The following is a 24799-nucleotide window of genomic DNA, read 5'->3' on the forward strand; positions in this document are numbered from 1 at the left end:
GTCATGTGACTCGTTACAGGAGTGCTGTTGACATTGCTGCAGAGATTGAAGACGTGGGGGGCTCAGCCTGTTAGTGCTTAGACCATACGCCGCACTCTACATCAAATTGGTATGCATGGCTGTCACCCCAGGAGGAAGCCTCTTGTGAAGACAGTACACAAGAAAGCCCGCGCATCTTATCAGACCGTAGGACATGGTTCCAGTAATCCATGTGCTTTGTTGACATGTCTTCAGCAAACTGTTTGCGGGCTTCCTTGTGTACCGTCTTCAGAAGAGGCTTCCTCCTGGGTTGACAGCCATGCACACCAATTTGATGTAGAGGGCAGCGTATGGTCTGAGCACTAACAGGCTGACCCCCCCACCTCTATAATCTCTGCAGCAATGCTGACAGCACTCCTGTAACATGTCACATGACACTTTGGAGGGAAAATGACAAGCAGTACTCAATTTGGACATTTAGGGATGTACGTTTTTTCAAAGGGGTTTACTCGCTTTTGTTGCCAGGGGTTTGGATATTAATGGGTATATTTTGAGAGGAATATAAATTAAGTCTGTTATATAAGCTGCACACAGACTACTTTTCTTTGTGTCAAAGTGTCATTTTGTCAGTGTTGTCCCATGAAAAGATATACTTAAATATCTGCAGAAATGCGAGGGGTGTACTCACTTTTGTGACACACTGTACATGCATATAGATTAAGGTTAAAAATCCCAAAAGTCCCTCTAATGAATGAATGGTCTAGGTTGTTATAGGCATGACAATTTTACCATTCCCTCTTTTGAATCTCCTCAACCCTGAGGAAAAATATTTAGTCTTAACTAATATTGAATGACTCGTGTATTAACAATCATTTGGATTAAAAGAATAATTAACATTAGGATAAAGTTTTAGGTTTACTTTAAAATTTAGCAGCCCCCCCATCTCGACCTTAAATCAAATTAACAGAAAACAAACCCCTCTTTAAACCATCCAGCAGAGTGAAAGGGGAATTGTAAAAAACAAACCTGAATAAAAAGTAACTTAACAAGTCAACAGTGAAAGAGTCTTTATTCAGAGGCAAACAAAAGGACGGGAGGGGCAGGAAAGCAACATAGAACACAGAATAGAATACATAGACTACATGGGGGCCACATGGCTCAGCACAAAGAAAAGGCTGACTAGACAGAAGTTATCCTAACTATAATAAGGAAAGCATAAATGTTAACTGTATGCACAATAATTTCAACACAAGTTGCTAATCAATCTAAAATCAAAATAACCAAAAACGCAAACTCCCCAAAAAAAAAAGTGAGTATATAAGAGTAAAATATAAATGACTGTAAATGTCTTATGAAAAAATGTATAAAAGTGAATGAATAAATGAATCAAAAGGTGATTAAGTAGAGTATAACTATAAAAACAAAATGCAATGAGTTGCAAAAAAGTAAAACATGAAGAATACTCAAAATTAGGTGTGATTAGATTGGTAAAAATAAAGTAATTAATAGAAAAAAACATCCCACGCACACTTTACACCATCTACTTTACATCAACATAAATTTCACCATCATTTTCCAGCAACGCAAGTGGCCATCATTTGATACGGAGGAGGCTCACTTTTCCCTTTATCAGTTTTCACCACAACACGCATGCATGGAATACAACAGCCTCCATAGGTGACAAAAACAGCAATTACTCTAGTAACAGAGACAATCATCGAGGATACCAAAACGTTGTATTTCCCAAAACATAATCATTTACGGCCCTCATCAGTGCCATGTTTTAGTATAGCTGAAAACACACAAGGCTGAAAAAGCCGTTTTTGTCCTTGCAACAGCCTTTTAAATAAACTACTGTATTTTATCCCAAATAATTGTTTTGTTTGATAGAACAATATGTTTTTAGGGCTGTCAAACGATTAAAATTTTTAATCGAGTTAATCACAGCTTTAAAATTTATTAATCGTAATTAATCGCAATTCAAACCATCTCTAAAATATGCCATATTTTTCTGTAAATTATTGTTGGAATGGAAAGATAAGACACAAGACGGATATATACATTCAACATACTGTACACAAGTACTGTATTTGTTTATCATGACTATAAATCCACAAGATAGCATTAACATTATTAACATTTTTTTCTGTTAAAGGGGTCCAAGCTCCAGGGAGTTCTTAAAAGATAAATGTTAGTACAAGTTATAGTAATTTTATATTAATACCCCTATTAATGTTTTCGTTTTAACAACATTTGTAAAATTTTCAATCAAAAAATAAACTAGTAGCTCGCCATTGTTGACGTCGCCGAGTGGTGATGTCACATGGGCTCCCTGCCGTTCTTCCACAGTATCTTTAACTACATAAGGTAGTGACTGAAATACACCACAAGGTGTCAATGGCAAGTTTTAAATTACTTAGAAATCAAGCCAATGAGTGTGTTTTGTCCCTGGACTGACACCGTAGTTCCCTGTTTACTGGTCCATCACGGTCATTTGAGTGCTGGCTTCACAACGTACGAGATCTCTTATAGTTTGTATATTGTGACTAAATATTGCCATCCAGTGTATTTGTTGAACTAAACGAAATGTTTGAATAGAGTTTGACCAAAGTCTGAGTAAGTTTTATGTGTATTTTGCATAGCTATTTAGATTGGGAATGTCAGTTTTCTTTGCACTGTTGTTTAACTGTGTGAGAATAGGGCCTCATTAATACAGATTGCAGCACTTTTCTTTTTGTGAACATTATCATTATTATTTTTTTTTTTTTTGAGAGAGAGATGTTATTTTTGTTTTGTTTTCACTAAATGATACTTATGTTTGTTGTGAAGGAGTTACCGAAGCTTATGCCACTAAACTGCGCGGTCCAATGAACGCCTGTGTCCACTCGCCTTTTGTAATGTTCTGATATAGAATTATCAGAGGCACCCTCAAGTGCACGCGGCGCCAATGTTGTCAACTCACATGATGCAGGAGTGAGTTAGAGTTACGGCCTGCCGAGAGCCCTAAGGTTGAAGCTGAGTGTGCTAATAAAGAAACAAAGTGCAAGCACTTCACGTGTGACAGGGATGCACCAAGGACCCAAATGCTCGATAGTTGGGCTCAAACAGAGTGTTTATTCTCCAATTAGTAGAGTTCAAAAAAGGTTAACAAAAATTCACAGCAACAGCTGGACATCAATCAACCAAAATTCACAGCAACAGCTGGACATCAATAAACTGAGTTACTTCTTCAAGAAACAAAAAGGCATGGGTTCAAAAACATGAATCGTGATCAAAAAAGGGCTTACACAAGGATGTGGCATAGGACGTGGCAGGATAACAGACAAACCGACACAGAGCAAGGTTGAAGCAGGCTATTTATACAGAGGGTCACAGGTGGACATGATCAGCCTGATTGGCAAGAGCAGGAAGTAAAGTTAGCCCAAGGAGGCACGCAACTACCAAAATAAAAGAATCTGACATGAACTGACAAAAAACATTAACAAGATGTCCGGGACGTGACAACGTGTGGTATACCTTTGTTAAGAAAAAGCACAAAACAAGACACCTTTCTCTGCCTCAGCTCTCAATGTGCAAAAAACGGCGTCATTGTAATTTGTTTGAAGCAATGCATGAGCGGGTCATTCCGCGCATGCGTTAAATGCGGCAAATATTTTAACGTGATTAATTTAAAAAATTAATTACCACCCGTTAACGCGATAAATTTGACAGCATTAATCTAGATGTTGCCATAGCGGTTTCATCGCGCAGTATACCTGGGGACTATTTTTAATTGGTCCATTTACCCTTGAGACCCACATTTACAGACACATCGCAACAGCTTTTGTTTCAACCCAGCCATAGAAGGTAAGGAATTACATTTCCAAATTACCTGTTATTTTTAGCTTGGACTCGATTATACACCCTACCCACCGACGTCACAAAATCACGTGCTCGCTGTATGGTTCCGCCCCCTTGTCCGTCATTTTGTGTCTGCATTATCAATGGTCTCAATTGATCGAGCAATTTATAATGCATTTCATGGAAGACCCGGTGCTTTCGGATGCCGTAAACTCACTTGATGCGTTGCATAAAAGGCGTTATGTGGAAAAGCTTCAGTTTATCCATTCGCCAGATCCATATTTGATGCCTAAATCGATGTTTTTCGACCCGCTGTCTCCACCGTATTTGCCTGACATCTGCTAGCTACCCTGATATGTACAACTATCTTGTCCACACAAAATCAGCCTGTTCTCACGAAAGTTTGAAAAACTTTAAGAGCTTGGAGGCTTTCAATACTTCGTTGCTGGTTGGGTGAAACAGGTCCTCGTCCACGAAAATTCGACAGGAATCTATCTTGTGCTTGGAAAGGTGAGTTACGAAATTTTCAATTCAAAATCTTTTGTTATTGCTAACATCCACTGTCAAGTCTAATGTATTTCATGTCGTTTGTCAATGGAGTTAGGGCTTTTAATGTTTATATGATTTAGCGAGAGCACTCTCACTACATACATACGTGTATGTTGTCGGCGATTAGCCTAGCAATGATCTTAATTGTGGTTGTCAGCCCAAAACCCTCTAAATATATATTAAATGCATCTTACCAGATATAAAATGACTACTACATAATCTGTGGTAATCGTTTGGAGCCCAGTTTTCTCGTCGAATTGCAGCAGCCCATCTCGCTCTCTTCTCTCCGGGGTCTCTCGGAATCCGGTAGAACTTCAAGTCTCTCCGTCTTCTCCGTCTATCTTCTCTGTTATTGCAACCGACCGCCACACACGCCTTCACCATTTTGATTATTAATGTTAACAAGCAGAAAAACACGTCGTAAATAGGAGGAATGTACGTAGCCGTAACAGGTAAACATGATGTGTTGACGGACAATTGGGCGGCACCAGTCAGGAGGAAGGAGTTGTGACGTCACGTGGGTAGGGTCTATTGATGTCGATTATTTAGTTTTAGAAAGAAAAATTACTTTAAAAAGTTATTCACTCTTGTGTTTTCAACAAATTACGTCTGTAAATAGGTCACAGATACTGTATCTACCTCATAACTATCGCTTCATGGTATAGACAAGTTTCCGAGGTACTTCCGCTTTACTTCTACATGTCTGCAAGCAACTTTCATTTTAGAATTTCTCCATTCAAAACAACAGTGGAGCTGGAGTAACATTACTTATCAAAATCCCTTAAAAGAGACAATTTGGAAATATCGCATCCATCTCCCATCATCACGACAGGGGAGGACAATGTGTTCATGAAGGCAGATGTGGAACCAAGCTTGTGCCACCACAAAGACCGTGTGTTTTTGTAGCATTGTTGCTGCTGTGTTATGGAAGGTATGTTCTTCCTATCCCTGCATTTTCATCTGTCCGATGCTCAAAAAATACTAAATCTTAAATCTTGCTTCAACACATTCTATCTGCTGCTAGCCTGTTGCTAATCAGTACATTTCGGATGGCACATTTATGTAAACGCATAAATGCAAGTGATACAAGTTTTTTTGTTTGTTTACAGGCAGAAAACACTGTTAGGCAAGGGAAGACAAATTGATGTGCCTCACAACAACCCTTACTGTACGTCGATGGACAAATATCGAGACTACGTGCGTTCTACTTTGATGAGGGGAGGCTCATGTTGTCCAAATGTTTTACTGCGATCAATATCTGCAATAAAAAAGAATGACGTACTATTTTTGTTTATATGTACATACCTTGTAGTATTTTCTTGTATCAACAAAATCCGTGATAGCCCTTCTACGTTCGGCAAATGTAATATTATTTGTAATTTCACCTCATTTGGGTCCCTCAAGTGGCCGGCGTATCAATCTACACCTCACGTCAACACAGGCTGACAGGTTGCTATAATTTTGTCCACGAATATCAATGAAGTGTTAAGAACAATCATACAATCTTTTAGGTATATCATTAAGTTTAAATCCACACTGGCGCTTTGAAGCTGGATGCTCTTCGAAACATTTCACTTATATGCATATATAGGCGCTTCCAGGAATTCAAGCACAGCACAGAACGTCTCAGAGTGTCAGCTACGTCGTGCTGAATCCATTTTTGGAGATTCCGTGGCTTCCTCTGGTTTGATTTTGCAGTTTTAACTTTGTCAACACACTGCTTACTTCAACCGTAACAAATGATGTTTTTTCTGAACAGGAAGTTCGGAGCAGACATTTTCCAAGATGGCGCCGCCCATATTTTTCTCTTTTAGAAAACTTGTTTATACACACATACTGTATATATAAATATATGTATATATTGTTGGAGGCAGTCTTTCCGGTCGTCCGCATGTTCGTTTTTTAGTTCAGGTGAGACGGCTAGACTGGATTGTTAAATGAAGACTGGAGGCAAGAGATCAATACTACGCAGTTTTAATTGCAAAAATTTCTGGGCACATTTAGTGACAGGACGAGCTGCATGGAAAAATGCGCAATAAGCAGAGAGTACAGTCTTCCTTATATACAGATAAGAAGGTGTGACTGGAACATTTGGTGGTTAGCTCTTCCCCTGTCAGGCGCTTGCAAAAAAAAATGTTTTTTTACGTTCTCATTTTCCCGATATTTTAGATGATAACATATTCCGATCCAAAAGATGAAAAATAAAAAAACTTTAAAAAAAAAAATATTTGAAAAAATCTCGACCACTCGTTTTGGCCATTCACAACTATGCCTTTACTCTTGCTAATACATGCTACAAGTAGTTTTTGGATTGAAACAAGATAGGTATGCAATAGTATCTAGTTGAAATCCGAGAGTTTTTAATTCCACGCACATTTCATCGGGCAACAAGATATCAGAAATGTAGCACGTGCTACATTTTTTCAGACATACGTTGAAGTCAAACGCTAGCGCAAGAAAAATTACGAACACAGCAGGCAAAATGACTAGCATGCTATCCATTATCTTTTCGACCTGTGTTGCCATTTGTATTGCTTATTGTGGAATGATATACATATTGTCGATACATTAGATGCTTAAATGATTTATTTTCTTCTAAAAGAGGCTAATTTTTACTCGCCTGATTTGATCTACTTTCAAGGTGTCAAAAATGCCTTCCTGTTCAAAAATTTTCCTCCCCCAGAAAATAGGGGTTTAATTGTGGTTAAAGGGCAGAACTTCAAGCCATCTGAGTCTCTTCCGCCAATTGTGCTGTGCAAATGTTTATAAACCTGGCACACACTTTCTCTCTTCTGCCCAAAAGCAGATCGATGATAACACGGTTTTGTTCAGCCATTGTGGTAGCGTTGTGAAGTTGCTCATAAAGAGCGTTAATAGCAATTGTGGTCAAATTACTTAATTGTTGGTGATTATCGTGTACGCTTTCCCACTTGTCATGGGTCAGGACGAGTGGCCAAACTATGATGGCTATCGCGAGAATCAGTAGACTGAGAATATTCCATTGTGTAAAAGCAAACCATCCGCTGTCCCTGTTGTCATTGGGGTGCACTCTCCCACGTGGTACCGCGTTTGGCCCGCCCATCTGAGCTCTGTTCATTTTCTTTTGAGGACTGTCACAAAGACCAATGGTGCTGTGTAGAAGTCAGTCTCTTTCTCCCATTCAGCGATCTGCCTGGAAACATTCGGGAAAGACAATTTAGCGCCTCCAAGTATGGCTTATACCCAGAGGCGGATCATAGACTTCATAATGAAATTGACTGGACACATTCCACAGACACTGTGCCACGCCTTCAAGTAGGGGGCCGTCCCATAGTCCGCTTCAGTTATTTGCAGTCGGTCAACACATGCAGCGAGCCAACGCCGGAATTTGGTTGAAAAACTACGAAAGCTGTACCGATTACAAGCAGGTAGGTGTGTCTCAGGAGTGATTTGTATTTGTATTTATTTTACGTAAATGGGTCGAATATGCTGCTATCCTTTGAGCCACTGTGGCGCTGCCTGATCCCCATAAAGAGCTTTTTACATTGAAAATTCTTGTGAATAAATGCTTAAATCCCTGAACCCTTTATAGATATGGACGTAAAACAGTCTGGATTCTTGGTTAAAAGCAAAAAAAAAAAGGGCAGTTAGCATTTATTTTACGTAAATATGTCGAATGTGCTGCTAGTCTTTAAGCCACTGTGGCGCCGCCTTATCACCACAGAGCTTTTTATGTTTAAAATTCTTGTGAATAAATGCTTGAATCCCTGAATTCTTTATAGATATCGACGGAACACAGTCTTGATTTTTGGTTAAAAGCAAAAAACAGGCAGTGAGCATTTATTTTACGTATATATGTCCAAAGTGCTGCAAGTCTTTAAGCCACTGTGGTGCTGTCTAATCAACAAAAAGAGCTTTTTATGTTGAAAATTCTTGTGAATAAATGCTTAAACACCTGAATTCTTTATAGATATGAACGTAAAACAGTCTCGATTCTTGGTTAAAAGCAAAAAAAAAAAAACGGGCAGTTAGCATTTATTTCACGTAAATAGGTCGAATATGCTGCTAGCCTTTAAGCCACTGTGGCGTCGCCTGATCACCATAAAGAGCTTTTTACATTGAAAATTCATGAGAATAAATGCTTAAATCCCTGAACTCTTTATAGATATGGACGTAAAACAGTCTGGATTCTTGGTTAAAAGCAAAAAAACGGGCAGTTAGCATTTATTTTACGTAAATATGTCGAATGTGCTGCTAGTCTTTATGCCACTGTGGCGCCGCCTTATCACCACAGAGCTTTTTATGTTGAAAATTCTTGTCAATAAATGCTTAAATCCCTGAATTCTTTATAGATATGGACGTAAAACAGTCTTGTTTTTTGGTTAAAAGCACAAAAAAAAAAAAAAAACGGACAGTTAGCATTTATTTCACTTAAATATGTCGAATGTGGTGCTAGTCTTTAAGCCACTGTGGCGCGGACTTATCACCAAAAACAGCTTTTTATTTTGAAAATTCTTGTGAATAAATGCTTCAACACCTGAATTCTTTATAGGTCTGGATGTAAAACAGTCTCAACTCTTGGTTAAAAGCAAACAAAAAAGGGCAGTTAGCATTTATTTCATGTAAATATGTCGAATATGCTGCTAGTCTTTAGGCCACTCTGGCGCCGCCTCATCACCACAGAGACCTTTTTACGTTGAAAATTCTTGTGAATCAAGGCTTAAATCCCTGAATTCTTTAAAGATAATAAAACAGTCTCGATTCTTGGTTAAAAGCAAAAAAATGGGCAGGTAGCATTTATTTTACGTAAACATGTCGAATATGCTGCTATTCTGTAAGCCACTGTGGCGCCACTTTATCACCACAAAGGGCTTTTTACGTTGAAAATTCTTGTGAATAAATGCTTAAATCCCTGAATTCTTTATGGAAATGGACGTAAAACAGTCTCGATTAAAATAAAAAAAAAGGGCAGTTAGCATTTATTTTACTTAAATATGTCCAATGTGCTCCTAGTTTTTAAGCCACTGTGGTGCCGCCTTATCACCATTAAGAGCTTTTTACTTTGAAAATTCTTGTGAATCAAGGCTTAAATCCCTGAATTCTTTACAGATAGTAAAACAGTCTCAATTCTTGGTTAAAAGCAAAAAAAAAAAAAGCGCAGGTAGCATTTATTTTATGTAAATATGTTGGATATGCTGCTATTCTTTAAGCCACTGCGGCACCGCTTTATCGCCACAAAGAGCTTATTTTACGTAAATATGTCGAATGTGCTGCTAGTCTTTAAGCCACTGTGGTGCGGACTTATCACTAAAAAGAGCTTTTTATGTTGAAAATTCTTGTGAATAAATGCTTAAACACCTGAATTCTTTATATGTCTGAACGTAAAATAGTCTCGACTCTTGGTTAAAAGCAAAAAAAAAAAGGGCAGTGAGCATTTATTTCACGCAAATATGTCGAATATGCTGCTAGTCTTTAGGCCACTGTGGCGCCGCCTCATCACCACAGAGAGCTTTTTTACGTGGAAAATTCTTGTGAATAAATGCTTAAATCCCTGAATTTTTTATAGATATGAACGTAAAACAGTCTCGATTCTTGCTTAAAATAAAAAAAAAAAACGGCAGTTAGCATTTATTTTATGTAAATATTGCAAATTATGGCGCCAATGCCGTAGCTGTTAATTTCTCCCATTGATTTTTTTTCACAACGTTTGAAAATGCATGCATGGTACAAACAATATAATAATTACCTTGAATCTTCGAACAAATCACTTCGAGAAAATCCTTACTGTTTGTATGCGGTACAGGTTTCATACTTTTCCAACCTAAATCCGGCGTTGGATCTCTGCATGTGATTAAGAATAACTGTGACCGACTTCGACCGACTGAAGCGGAGTGTGGGACAGCCCCCTACTTGAAGGCGTGGCGCAGTGTCTGGGGATGGTGTCCCGTCAATATCATTATGAAGTCTATGACAAAGGTTTGAATCGAACGGTGTATCACCTGAACCGAAACGCGTGAAAGTTACTATTAAAAAAAAAAAATTTGCATTGATAATTTAGCCTATCAATTAATTGGGTTCATATTCGTGAAAATGTAGCCCTCTCCCCAATTCACCCAATCTGGTTGGTCTTATTAATATCCCATCCCCAGCCAAAAGTGTACATGCAGGTTATGCTGTTTATATCGTCCCTACCAATGTTGAGAGCAAAACTGTGACCTTGTTATGTGATGTTATTTTTTTACGACAAGCAATTGAATTTTGAATATATGACTATTAAAAAGGCACAATAAAATCGTACTTACTGTAGATTAGTTCAGGAAACCACTCAAATCTTCTGCGGGACTTGCAGTATGTTGCAGGTAAGTAGCGATGAAATGGAAAAATCCAATGATGGTGGTGCTGTTAAGGAAAGACCATTTCACAATAATCAGAGGCACGTTGTAGAATTTAGGGAAGTATAACATAAACAATTTAGTTTGTTCCTTCTAACCCAGGGGCGTCAAAATTCACAGGCCACATTTATGGAAATTAGGCCTCATGTAGCCAGACTAGTTTATTTTTGGCCAAATAAGTGAACTCACTGGAACAAACGTTCATTCGCCCCTCCAAGTCCAAATGGAATGGACGTTGAGTGCGTCAATGGCACTGGAAGATGAGCGTATACAACCAGTCCTTGCAGTATAAGTGAATTGGACGTCTATTGTTGTCAATGGTATGCAATGAGTTATTGTTGGGATACTTCAATGTCACTTTAAGATACTTACAGGCACACTTTCTGTAAAATTTGGATCAGTTACTGTTGCTTTGTCGGGCATTTCCAGGCTACTTTCAATTGGTTTTAACACATTGGGTGTCATTGATGGTGCTAGATGTCCAATCCATTTTCACTGGAAGACGGCGAATGAACTAATCTACAGTGGTATGAAGAAGTATCTGAACCTTTTGAAATTTCTCACATTTCTGCATAAAATCACCTTCAAAGTTGATCTGATTTTCAAAATCACACAGATGAAAAAACTGTGTCTGCTTTAACTAAAACCACTCTAACATTTATTGGTTTTCTTATTTTAATGAGGATAGCATGCAAACAATGACAGAAGGGGAAAAAATAAGTAAGTTACCGATCACATTTAATATTTTGTGGCCCCCCTTTAACTTCACGCTTCCTGTAGCTGCAGATCTAGTCTGGCACATCGATCAGGACTAATCTTGGCTCATTCTTCTCTACACAACTGCTGTAGTTCAGTCGGAATCCAGGGACGTCTGGGATGAATCGCTATCTTTAGGTCATGCTACAGCATCTCAATGGGGTTCAAGTCTGGACTTGACTTGACCACTCCAGAACGTGTATTTTGTTCTTCTGAAACCATTCTGAAGTTGATTTACATCTGTGTTTTGGATCATTGTCTTGTTGCAGCATTCATCCTCTTTTTAGCTTCAACTGTCTGACAGAAGGCGTCAGGTTTTCCTCCAAAACCTCCTGATAAACTTTTGAATCCATTCGTCCATTAATGATTGCAAGTTGTCCAGGCCCTGAGGCAGCAAAACAGCCTCAAATCATGATGCTCTCTCCACCATGCTTCACGGTGGGGATGTAGTGTTGATGCTGGTGAGCTGTTCCACTGTTTTCTCCACCCATGACGTTGTGTGTTACTCCCAAACAATTTAATCTGGGGTTCATCAGTCCACAAAATATTTTTGCCAAAACCTGTGTTGAGTGTCCAAGTGCCTTTTTGCAAACATTAATTGAGCAACAATGTTTTTTTGAGACAGCAGTAGTTTCCTCCGTGGAGTCTTCCCATGACCACCATTCTTGGCCATAGTTTTACATAAAGTTGCTGTGTGTACATAGATATTGGACTGTGCCAGTAATTTATGTAAATCTATAGCAGACACTCTAGGGTTCTTTTTTACCTCTCTGAGTATTCTGCGCTGAACTGTTGGCGTCATCTTTGGTGGACGGCCACTCCTTGAGAGAGGAGCAACAGTGCCAACTCTCCATTTGTAGACATCTTCTCTGACTGTTGATTGATGAACATCCAGACTTTTAGAGTTGGTTTCGTATCCTTTCCCAGCTTTATACAAACCAACAATCCTTGATCGCAGGTCTTCAGACAGCTCTTTTGACTGAGCCATGATGCACATCAGACAATGCTTCTCATCTAGAAAATTCTGTACCAGGTGTGTGTTTTATAGTGGGCAGGGCAGCTTTAAACCACTTATCAGTGATTGGGCACACACCTGACTTAAATTGTTAGTAAAAATTGGTTTCAATTGCTCTTTAAGTCTCCTTAGGCAGAGGGTTCACTTACTTATTTTTCCCCCCTTCTGTCATTGTTTACATGCTATCCTCATTGAAATATCAAAACCTATAAATATTTGGGTGGTTTCAGTTATAGCAGACACTGTTTTTTCATCTGTGTGATTTTGACAAAGATCCGCTCACATTTGATGGGGATTTTATGGAGAAATGGGACAAATTCCAAAATGTTCAAATAAACTGCAGACACGAAAGTGAGCCAAGTTTCCGGAGCAGTTAAAAAAAAAAGCAGAACTATGATGCATGCTCTCAAGGCTGCAGTGTTTCAAATTTGGAAAAAAGAAAAAATAAAAATCAGGAGAATTTAAAAAGGTTTACCCCTTACCTTGGTCACAAGGGTGTTGTCCGGCCAATGAAATATTGCAGTCAGAGTGCGTAGAGTCTCGGAACCAAAACTTCACCAATTGATGGAGTTTAGACCTTTAAAAGTAGAGGTCAAGGGAGGCTATATTATTTATCTGTTTACAAATTCACAAGGTAGACATTTACAAATATTACACACAGTAAGGAGAGAAGGCACTCAACTCTTTTTTTCAGCTCAGGAGGAGAACGGAGGAGGACTGCACGAGTACAATTCTCTACTGCGTTATGAGCTGTTGTAATTTTAGGGGTGGGGCCACAGCGGCACTGGCCCCTCCTCCGGAGGTGCAATGATCTCATGATTAGGTGATGTCCTGAACCCACCCCCCCTTTGGCCGGTCGCTGGTTGCTTCAATCTGGCAGCCGTCTTGACCTATGATCTTGTTAATCCACTGCGCAATTTATTGTAATTTCTCTTCTAATTTGACAGTAGGCGAAACACATAGTTTAGAAAAGTACACCACTTGTGAATTTGCCCATGCAACCAGGTAGAAAGGTAAGAGGCGGGCATGTGACTGATGCAACTAATCTGCTCAACGGACATCTGATCTTATAAACTGTGATCAAATGAGTACCGGTAAATACTTTTGCTGGATGATGCTGATGAGATAATTACAGAACTGGCCAAAAGCATTTGCACCCCAGCAATTCTGTCAGATAATGCTCAAGAAAAATGAATGTAATCACAAATGCTTTGATAGAAATATCTTCATTTATTTTGCTTGCGATGAAAAAACACAAAAGAGAAAGAGGAAAAAATTTAATCATTATCATTTTACACAAAACTCCAAAAATGGGCCGGACAAAAGTATTGGCACTAGAGATGATGCCGATCGATCGGGTCCGATCACGTCATTTTCAAAGCATCGGAATCGGCAAAAAAAACAACTTTTTTTTAATATACAGTATTTTTTTTTTTTTTTATTAAATCATTTTCTAATTGTATTTAACGTTTCAGACATAATATGTTACACTCATCCAATCTTTAGTTTAGGCTTAAGGTAGGGTTATCAACTTTATCCCGTTAACGGCGGTAATTAATTTAATATTTAACGCAATTAACGCATGCGCTGCACGTTCCATTCACGCATTGTCGCATTCAATCAATAGCACCGTTTTACCTGTATATAGAGCTAAAAGGCAGCGTAAAATGAGTAGAGTGAATTTTGGCAGCCATTGGAGCCTTTTTTTTAAATGGCTAAAGCCTTACAATCCCTCTTTCAACAATTAGAAATATCGTTGGAAGCAATGTGGGGAAGATAGGTAGTAATGGACCCTATGTTATTTCCCAACGCAGAGAAGATATATCAACTGGTACTACTACGCACAGTCATGGTTGCACTTCCCATCATGCATTTGGGCATGGCTATAGTATCATTTACTGAAAGCTCAACAAATACACTAGATGGTAATATTTAGTCACAATATACAAAGTCACATTTATCCTTTAAGAATTACAAGTCTTTCTATTCGTGGATCCCTCTCACAGAAAGAATGTTAATAATGTAAATGCCATCTTGAGGATTTATTGTGATAATAAATACAGTACTTATGTACTGTATGTTGAATGTATATATTCGTCCGAGTTTTATTCATTTTTTTCTTAATGCATTGCCAAAATGTATATGATCGGGAAAAATTATCGGGAATGATTGGAATTGAATCGGGAGCAAAAAAAAAAAAGCAATCGGATCGGGAAATATCGGGATCGGCAGATACTCAAACTAAAATGATCGGGATCGGATCGGAAGCAAAAAAACATGACCGGAACAACCCTAATTGGCACCCTTTGAAAAATCATGTGATGCTTCTCTAATTTGTGTAATTAACAGCAACTGTTATTTACCTATGTAAATAATAAAAAAAAGTTTAAAAAAATACATAGCAGGTGGTGGCAATAACTAAGGTGCAGTTTACATGGTGACTCTCCGAAAATACGAAAAATTTCAAATTTGCATTTACTGTATATGGTTCCATCTCCATTCGAACAATGTCGCAATTCCACATGAAAATGATGTGGTATTCATGCCAAGCCCTAGGGGGCAGTGCAGATTTACGAGGCGACAGCGAATGATGCACTTTTCTTCAAAAAGGCACAAAAATGGAAACATTCAACATATTTAAATTTAAAATATTATTAAAACAGTAAATTAAAGCTGACGTTCCGCCATTAGCTGTTTTTAATGTTTAATAGAACCGCTGCGCACGCCCAATGTGACGTGTATGAGTGCTGACGTTATCGGCACGGGTCCCGTGCGGCAGGAGCTTTTGATATGCACGCGGAGCCAGCCCCCCTCAAACCCCCCGCAATCTAATTCTTCCACTTTGGAGGCAGGATTCAGAATTTTTCGTCTTCGCCAACACCATATGCACCTGAGGCAATTCCGCTACTCAGTCATTGCGTCTTTGTGTCGCAGAGTGGCCATGTAGACTGCCCTTAAATCACACTTGCAGCCAGTTAAAATGGATTAAAGTTGACTCAACCTCTTTTCTGTGTCCTTGTGTGTACCACATTGAGCATGGAGAAAAGAAAGATGACCAAAGAACTGTCTGAGGACTTGAGAAGCAAAATTGTGAGGAAGCATGGACAATGGGTGGTGTGGCTCAGTGGTAGAGTAGTTGTCCCCCAACCCAGAGGTTGTGGGTGCAATTCTCCGCCCTGATGAACTCGCCTAAGTGTCCTTGAGCAAGATACTGAACCCCATGTTGCTCCTGGTGCTGTGTCACCAGTAGGTGGATGGTGAGATAGTGTAAAGCGCTTTGAGCGCCTTGAAAGGTGGAAAAGCGCTATATTTTACAATCTCAAGGTTACAAGTCCATCTCCAAATACCTGGATGTTCCTGTCAACCATGCGCAGTGTCATCCATAAGTGTTAAAGCCCATGGCACTAGGGCTAACCTCCCCAGATGTGGACGGAAAAGAAAAATTGACGAGTGATTGCAATGAAAGTTTGTGTGCATGGTGGATAAAGAACCTCAACTAACATCCAAACAAGTTCAAGCTGTCCTGCAGTCTGAGGGTACAACAGTGTCAACCTGTACCTGTCCGTTGGCGTCTGAATGAAAAGGGTCTCTACGATAGGCTACACCGGAAGACCTCAATTCTGACCCTGACACATAAAAAAGCCAGGCTGGAGTTTGCCAACTTACCTGGGGAAGCCAAAAACGTTTTTGGAAGAATGTTCTCTGGTCAGATGAGACAAAAGTAGAGCTTTTTGGGAAAAGGCATCGACATAGAGTTTACAGGGAAAAAAACGAGGCCTTCAAAGGAAAGAACACAGTCCCCACAGTCAAACATGGCGGAGGTTCCCTGATGTTTTGGGGTTGCTTTGCTGCCTCTGGCACTGGACTGCTTGACCATGTACATGGCATTACGAAGTCTGAAGACTACCAACAAATTTTGCAGCATAATGTAGGGCCCAGTGTGAGAAAGCTGGGCCTCCCTCAGAGGTCATGGGTCTTTCAGCAGGACAATGACCCAAAACACACTTCAAAAAGCACTAGAAAATGGTTTGAGAGAAAGCACTGGAGACTTCCAAAGTGGCCAGCAATGAGTCCAGAACTGAATCCCATAGAACACCTGTGGAGAGATCTGAAAATGGCAGTTTGGAGAAGGAACCCTTCAAATCTCAGAGACCTGGAACAGTTGACCAAAGAAGAATGGTCTCAAATTCAAGCAGAGCGTTGTAAGAAACTCACTGATGGATACCGGAAGCGGTTGTTCGCAGTTATTTTGTGTAAAAGTTGTGCTACCAAGTATTAGGCTGAGGGTGCCAATACTTTTGTTTTTTTAGAGTTTTGTGGAAAATGATTTTATTTTTTTCCATTCTCTTTTGTGTTTTTTCATTGCTAGCAAAATAAATGAAAATATTACTATCAAAGCATTTGTAATTGCAATCATTTTCTGGGAGAAATTGAGCATTATCTGACAGAATTGCAGGAGTGCCAATACTTTTGGCCAGCGCTGTATCAAGATGTTTGTTATATATTTGTTTAATCAATTGCTGCTCGCAATGAAGAGATGCTTTGCTTTTTATTGCTCACTACGAAAGAATGCTTTGCCTTGAAGAAACCTTGAAGCTTTGCCTGCTCGAGACAAGGACAGCAGGACAAAGACAGCCTTGCTTTGCTGGAATGTGCTGACGCACATACATTGGGGAGAACAAGTATTTGATACACTGCCGATTTTGCTGGTTTTCCCACCTGCAAAGCATGTAGAGGTCTGTAATTTGTATCATGAGTTCTCTTCAACTGTGAGGGATGGGATCTAATACAAAAAAACAGAAAATCACGTTGTATGATTTTTTAATAATACATTTGCATTTAATTGCATGAAATAAATATTTGATACATCACAAAAATCGAACTTAATATTTGGTACAGAAACCTTTGTTTGCTATTACAGATACCAAACGTTTACTGTGGTCCTTGACAAGGTTTGCACACACTGCAGCAGGGATTTTGTCCCACTCCTCCATGCAGATCTTCTCCAGAGCCTTCAGGTTTCGGGGCTGCTGCCGGGCAACACGGACTTTCAGCTCCCTCCATAGATTTTCTATCGGGTTCAGATCTGGTGACTGGCTAGGCCACTCCAGGACCTTAAGATGCTTCTTACGGAGCCACTCTTTAGTTGCCTTGGCTGTGTGCTTTGGGTCGTTGTCATGCTGGAAGGCTCAGCCGCGACCCATCTTCAGGGCTCTCACTGAACGAAGGAGGTTGTCAGCCAAGATCTGGCGATACATAGCCCCATCCATCCTCCCCTCAATACGGTGCAGTCGTCCTGTACCCTTGGCAGAGAAGCAGCCCCAAAAAATGATGTTTCCTCCTCCACGTTTCACGGTTGGGATGGTATTCTTGGGGTTGTACTCATTATTCTTTTTCCTCCAAACACGACGAGCCGAGTTTAGACCATTTTGGTCTCATCGGACCACATGACCTTCTCCCATTGCTCCTCTGGATCATCCAGATGGTCAGTGGCAAACTTCAGACGTGTCTGGACATGCACTGGCTTCAGCACTGTAGGATTTTAATCCATGACGGCGTAATGTGTTTCCGATGGTTTTCTTCGAGACTGTGGTTCCAGCTCTCTTCAGGTCATTGACCAGGTCCTGCCGTGTAGATCTGGGCTGATTCCTCACCTTCCTCATGATCAGTGATGCCCCAAGAGGTGAGATCTTGCATGGAGCCCCAGAACGAGGCAGATTGACCATCAACTTGAACTTCTTCCATTTTCTAATAATCGCTCCAACAGTTGTTACCTTCTCACCAAGCTGCTTGCTTATTTTCCTGTAGCCCATCCCAGCCTTGTGCAGGTCTATTATTTTATCCCTGATGTCCTTACGCAGCTCTTTGGTCTTGGCCATTGTGGAGAGGTTGGAGTTTGTTTGTTTGAGCATGTGAACAGGTGTCTTTTATACAGGTAACAAGTTCAAACAGGTGCAGTTACGTCCGGTAATGATTGGAGAACAGGACAAGTTCTTAAAAAAGAACTAAGAGCCGAAATATTTACTAGTTGGTAATGTATCAAATACTTATTTCATGCAGTTAAATACAAATTTATTATTTAAAAATTATACAATGTGATTTTCTGGATTTTTGTATTAGATTCCTTCCCTCACAGTTGAAGAGAACTTATGATACAAATTACAGACCTCTACATGGCTTGCAAGTGGGAAAACCAGCAAAATCGGCAGTGTATCAAATACTTGTTCTCCCCACTGTATGGCGGAAAACACTCAGGTGACTTGCAGTTCCGCTTTGAGACCCCCAATTTGGCCAAGTTTCAAATTGTCCTATATGCACATGTGAAACATCATTGGAAAGTTTAAAATGTCAGTTTTCCGTGGGCAAAAAAAATTTTGAACAGGAGGGCATTTCAAAAAAAAAAAAAAAAAAAAAAAAAAGTTTCAAACAGCAAAACCCTAACTGGAGGCGAGAGCACGCGAGAGCAAAATTAAAGACGCCATGATTTTAACGAGATACTATCGCGTACTTACCTTGTTTCGATCCAAAACCTCCATGTAGCATGTATCACTGAGTGTCAAGACACAGCTGTGAACGGCCACTGCCGGATTGTTTTTTTTATTGTATGGGTGAAACATGGTGATATAACAAGGGTCGCGATGCAGAAATCGCAGACAACTAGGAGTAGTCGAGATTTTCTTTTTCATATATTTACCCTTTTAAACGTTATTTTTCATTTTTTCTTGGTTTGGATCGATTATTTATCATCTCACACATAGGGGAAAATGCGACAGTAACAAAAAAATACAATTAAGCGATAGTTATGAGTTAGATATCCGTGACTTATTTACAAACGCCAAATTTTTCATTGTGACGTAATTTGTTTAAAAGTTTGAAATATTCGAGTGAATAATTTTTTAAAGTCGTTTTTTTTTTAAAACTAAATATTAGACATCAATTAATGATTCTAAGCTAAACATGACAGACATTTTGAATAACAAATATAATTAATTACATTCGTGTTATGGCTGGGTTGAACAAAAAGCGGTTGCACGACGTCTGTAAACTGGGGTTTCCAGGGAAAAACGGACAAATTAAAAATTGTTCAGGGGCTTAATGCACCATGAATCTGCTATGGCAGCATATATACATATTGTTCTATCAAACACAACAGTTCTTTTGGCTTAAAATACAGCTGTTTCTTTTAAAGAGGAGTGCAAGAGCAGAAACTGCTTTTTCAGTCTTGTCTGTGTTTTCCGCCATATATTAATCCTAAATACATGCATACACATAGCCAAACAAATGCATAGAGGTGTCGCTCGCTCGCCTCCCCATCATCACATCATCATCATACATAATCAGACATCATCATAATAATTTGGAACACAGTGTACATGGCTCTGAGTTGGAACAAAGACCAGGACCCACTAAGCCCTTGAGGACTGGTTTTGTCCATCCCTGCGTTCAACTGATGTGTATTACCAGGGATCACATCGTAAAGTCTTTTCACCTTTTGTTATCAGTGGGCAGAGACAGACTTTTTTCACCTTTTGTTCTCAACGAATCTCCTGTTGTATGATGTTTCTAATTCTATACATTATATGTATAGACCCTACCCACCGACGTCACAAAATCACGTGCTCGCTGTATGGTTCCGCCCCCTTGTCCGTCATTTTGTGTCTGTATTATCAATGGTCTCAATTGATCGAGCAATTTATAATGCATTTCATGGAAGACCCGGTGCTTTCGGATGCCGTAAACTCACTTGATGCGTTGCATAAAAGGCGTTATGTGGAAAAGCTTCAGTTTATCCATTCGCCAGATCCATATTTGATGCCTAAATCGATGTTTTTCGACCCGCTGTCTCCGCCGTATTTGCCTGACATCTGCTAGCTACCCTGATATGCACAACTATCTTGTCCACACAAAATCAGCCTATTCTCACGAAAGTTTGAAAAACTTTAAGAGCTTGGAGGCTTATAAATACTTCATTGCTGGTTGGGTGAAACAGGTCCTCGTTCACGAAAATTCGGCAGGAATCTATCTTGTGCTTGGAAAGGTGAGTTACGAAATTTTCAATTCAAAATCTTTTGTTATTGCTAACATCCACTGTCAAGTCTAATGTATTTCATGTCGTTTGTCAATGGAGTTAGGGCTTTTAATGTTTATATGGTTTAGCGATAGCACTCTCACTACATACATACGTGTATGTTGTCGGTGATTAGCCTAGCAATGATCTTAATTGTGGTTGTCAGCCCAAAACCCTCTAAATATATATTAAATGCATCATACCAGATATAAAATGACTACTACATACTCTGTGGTAATCGTTTGGAGCCCAGTTTTCTCGTCGAATTGCAGCAGCCCATCTCGCTCTCTTCTCTCCGGGTCTCCCGGAATCCGGTAGAACTTCAAGTCTCTCCATCTTCTCCGTCTATCTTCTCTGTTATTGCAACCGACCGCCACACACGCCTTCACCATTTTGATTATTAATGTTAACGAGCAGAAAAACACGTCGTAAATAGGAGGAATGTATGTTGCCGTAACAGGTAAACATGATGTGTTGACGGACAATTGGGCGGCACCAGTCAGGAGGAAGGAGTTGGGACGTCACGTGGGTAGGGTCTATAGGTGCATATGCGTAGGTGCACCCACTGGGAGTGAGGCCGTTTGTCAATTTTCATAGGCTTACTATAAAGTCAATAGTGACCTGCGATCTGGACGGCTCTCCCGAAAGTGTTACAACTCCTAGACCAGTCTGCTTTGTTTTTGGTTTTTTTGTACTTTGTTCTAGTTTTATTTTCCTGTTTTGTTAATTTGTTATTAAATGTTTACCTTCTTCTGTCCAATTGAGAGAATAAAAGAATTTGCAAATAGAGGACGCCGGCCCAGGGCGTAGGTAGACCAAACAGATTGGGTGAATGGGGGTCAGGGCTACATTTTTTCCAATATGTTAACAACATCAACATCATAATCTAAATATTAAAAAATTCTTCATAATTGTATTTTTATAATTGAAAATACATTTATAAATTAATATGTTAAAAAACAAATAAATGGAAATAAAATTAATGTAAACAGAAATACACACTGGTTACGGCCCACATTACACTGTAACAAATTTCCTGTAGAATTTACAGTAAATAATCGCCATCTTCGAATTTTGTTGAATGCTTTTATCTCGTGTCGCGTTGACCTGGCGAGATTGCGTGTGTTGCTGTTCTCACTGCTCTCTGCCATTTCGGCGCAGTCCAGGCCGGAACATATTTGTTGTGTTCCAATTGGCTGCTCTCTCAAGGCCTTTCATCTTGGTTCCCCCCTTTCCGCTGCTGGGTCAACTCACTGACCTGCTGTCTTGTTATCAGACCCTCAGATACTCGCCTACTTTTGGCGTAGTCTTGTTAATAACAGCGTTAGAGTATAAGGGTGTTATTTTTTTCAGTAATGAGTAATCTAATTACAGTAATTACTTTTCCCATCTTTGCAACGCCATTACCGTTACTGATGATCTAAAGGAGGGCGTTAGTGCGTTACTACAATTTGGTTGAATGAAGCGCAAGCTGTCTGATTTTATCACACATCCACCAGCCTGCCCTGGAAAGGGGAGGATGGGGTGGTTGACACAGTTGCAAAAGTGATTGTTTGGCTAGGTGGCTCGGAGCATTAGGAAAGTATTTGCGTTCTCGTTAGCATTAGCATTTAGTGTGGTGAGCATCATCTTAACTCTGGGGCATCTTTATTGTTTACAAACAGTTCGTGGCGCCCAGGTGGGTAGAATTCATTAAAAATAATGTACTGTTTTCCTGCTGAGTGTGCATTATCATCACCAAGTTGGCGTTGTACTTGTAGATGGTACAATATAATATTATATATATGGTGGAAAACACTCAGGTGACTTGAAGTTCTGCTCCGAGACCCCCAATTTGGCCAAATTTCAAAATTGTTCGATATGCATATGTGATACATCATTGGAAAGCTTAAAATCTCAATTTTCTGGGAGAAGAAACAGGAAGGAGGGCATTTTGGGGAAAAAAAATAATAAATAAACAGCGAAACCCTATCTGGAGGTGAGAGCATGGGAGAGCAGAATTAAAGACACCATGACTTTAACGAGATATTATCGCGTACTTACCTTGTTTCGATCCAAAAACTCCATGTAGCATCTATCACTGAGTGTCAAGACACAGCTGTGAATGGCCACAGCTGGATTTTTGGGGGATTTTATGGGTGAAACATGGTAACATAACAAGGGTCGTGATGCAGAGATCGCAGACATCTAGGAGTGGTCAAGACTTTCTTTTTCATGTTTACCCTTTTAAAAGTTTATTTTTTATTTTTCTTTGGATCGATTATTCATCATCTAACGGGGAAAATGCGACAGTAACAAAAAAATACAATTAAGCGATCGTTATGATGACATCATTTTTTTTCATTGACGTAATTTGTTGAAACGTTTAAAATATGTGAGTGAATACATTTTCAATAAAATAATAAAGACTTTTTTTTTCTTGTAAACTATATATATTAGACATCAGTATATGATTCTAAGCTAAAAATGACAGACATTTCGAATAATAAATATAAGTACTTCTTTTTATGGCTGGTTTGAAACGAAAGCGGTTGTGCGACATCTGTAAATGGGGGTTCCCAGGGTAAAACGGACAAATTACAAATAATTTGGGGGCTTAATGCGCCATGAATCTGCTATGGCAGCATATAGACATATTGTTCAATCAAACACAACAGTTGTTTTGGATTAAAATACAGCTATTTTTGTTAAAGAGGAGTGCAAGAGCAGAAACTGCTTTTTCTCCTTTATGTTTTCAGCCATATATCCTCTTTAAAATAAACTATTTTAAGCCAAAAGAACTTGTGTGTCTGATAGAGCAATATGTCTATATGCTGCCAAGCCCCGGAACTATTTTAAATTTGTTCATTTTACCCTGAAAACCTCCGTTTACAGACGTCGCTCAACCGCTTTTGTTTCAAGCCAGCCATAAAACGAAGGTAATTATATTTATTATTGAAAATGTCTGTCATTTTTAGCTTAGAATCATTAATTGATTTCTAATACTTCACTTAAAAAAATATTCACTCACATATTTGAAACTTTTGAACAAATTACGTCACAATGAGAAAAAAAATGGCGTCTGTAAAAGTCACGGATATCTACCTCATAACTATTGCTTAATTGTATTTTTTTTTACTTACTGTCAAATTATATTTATTATTCAAAATGTCTGTCATTTTTAACTTAGAATCATTAATTGATGTCTAATATTTCGTTTAAAAAAAAAAAAAAAACGACAAAAAAATTATTCACTCACTAAACAAATTACGTCACAATGGAAAAAAATGGCGTCTGTAAAAAAGTCACGACATCTACCTCATAACTATCGCTTAGTTGTATTCTTTTTGTTACGGTCGCATTTTCTCCGATATGTTGGATGATAAATAATTGATCCAAACGAAGAAAAACGGAAAAAAAAACGTTTAAAAGAGTAAATATATGTAATAGAAAATCTCGACCACTCCTTGACGTCTGCGATTTCTGCATCACGACCCTTGTTATATGACCAAGTTTCACCCATAAAATCTGAAAAAAATCCAGCTGTGGCCATTTGCAGCAGTGTCTTGACACTCAGTGATACATTGAGTTTTTGGATGGAAACAAGGTAACTACGTGATCTCATTAAAGTCATGGTGTCTGTAATTCTGCTCTTGCATGCAGTCACCTCCAGATAGGGTTTTGCTGCTTAAATTTTTTTTTTTAATGCCCTCCTGTTTAAAATTTTTCTTCCCCCAGAAAATTGAGATTTTAAGCTTTCCAATGATGTATCACACATGCATATAGGACAAGTATGAAATTTGGCCAAATTGGGGGTCTCAGATGCGGAACTTCAAGTCAGCTGAGTGTTTTCCACCACACACACACACACATATACATATATATATATATATATATATATATATATATATATATATATATTAGGGCTGTCAAACGATTAAAATTTTTAATCGAGTTAATTAAAGCTTAAAAATTAATCATAATTAATCGCAATTAATCGCAATTCAAACCATCTATATAATATGCCATATTTTTCAGTAAATTATATATATATTCTGTAAAATAAATTGTTGGAATGGAAAGATAAGACACAAGATGGATATATACATTCAACATACGGTACTTTAGGACTGTAGTGGGCATTTCACTCTACTGTCATTTAAATCTGTCTATGCTATCCTCACTCCGAAGCGTCTACTTTTTCCAAAGCTAGACAGCTAGTGAACGATGCCTTAATAATCA

General features: G+C 39.0%; 1 long non-coding RNA gene across 1 annotated transcript; it reads right to left on the reverse strand.

Moving 5' to 3' along the window:
• Window positions 1-727: 727 nt before the first annotated feature.
• Window positions 728-13665, reverse strand: LOC130916783 (uncharacterized). Its single transcript, XR_009063340.1, has 4 exons — window positions 13193-13665; window positions 12993-13087; window positions 10650-10746; window positions 728-7540 (listed from the first exon to the last, which is right to left on the reverse strand). It is a non-coding gene; the product is annotated as an uncharacterized LOC130916783 (long non-coding RNA).
• Window positions 13666-24799: the final 11134 nt, after the last annotated feature.

This window comes from Corythoichthys intestinalis, chromosome 5 (assembly GCF_030265065.1).
Source record: "Corythoichthys intestinalis isolate RoL2023-P3 chromosome 5, ASM3026506v1, whole genome shotgun sequence".
NCBI lineage: Eukaryota > Metazoa > Chordata > Actinopteri > Syngnathiformes > Syngnathidae > Corythoichthys > Corythoichthys intestinalis.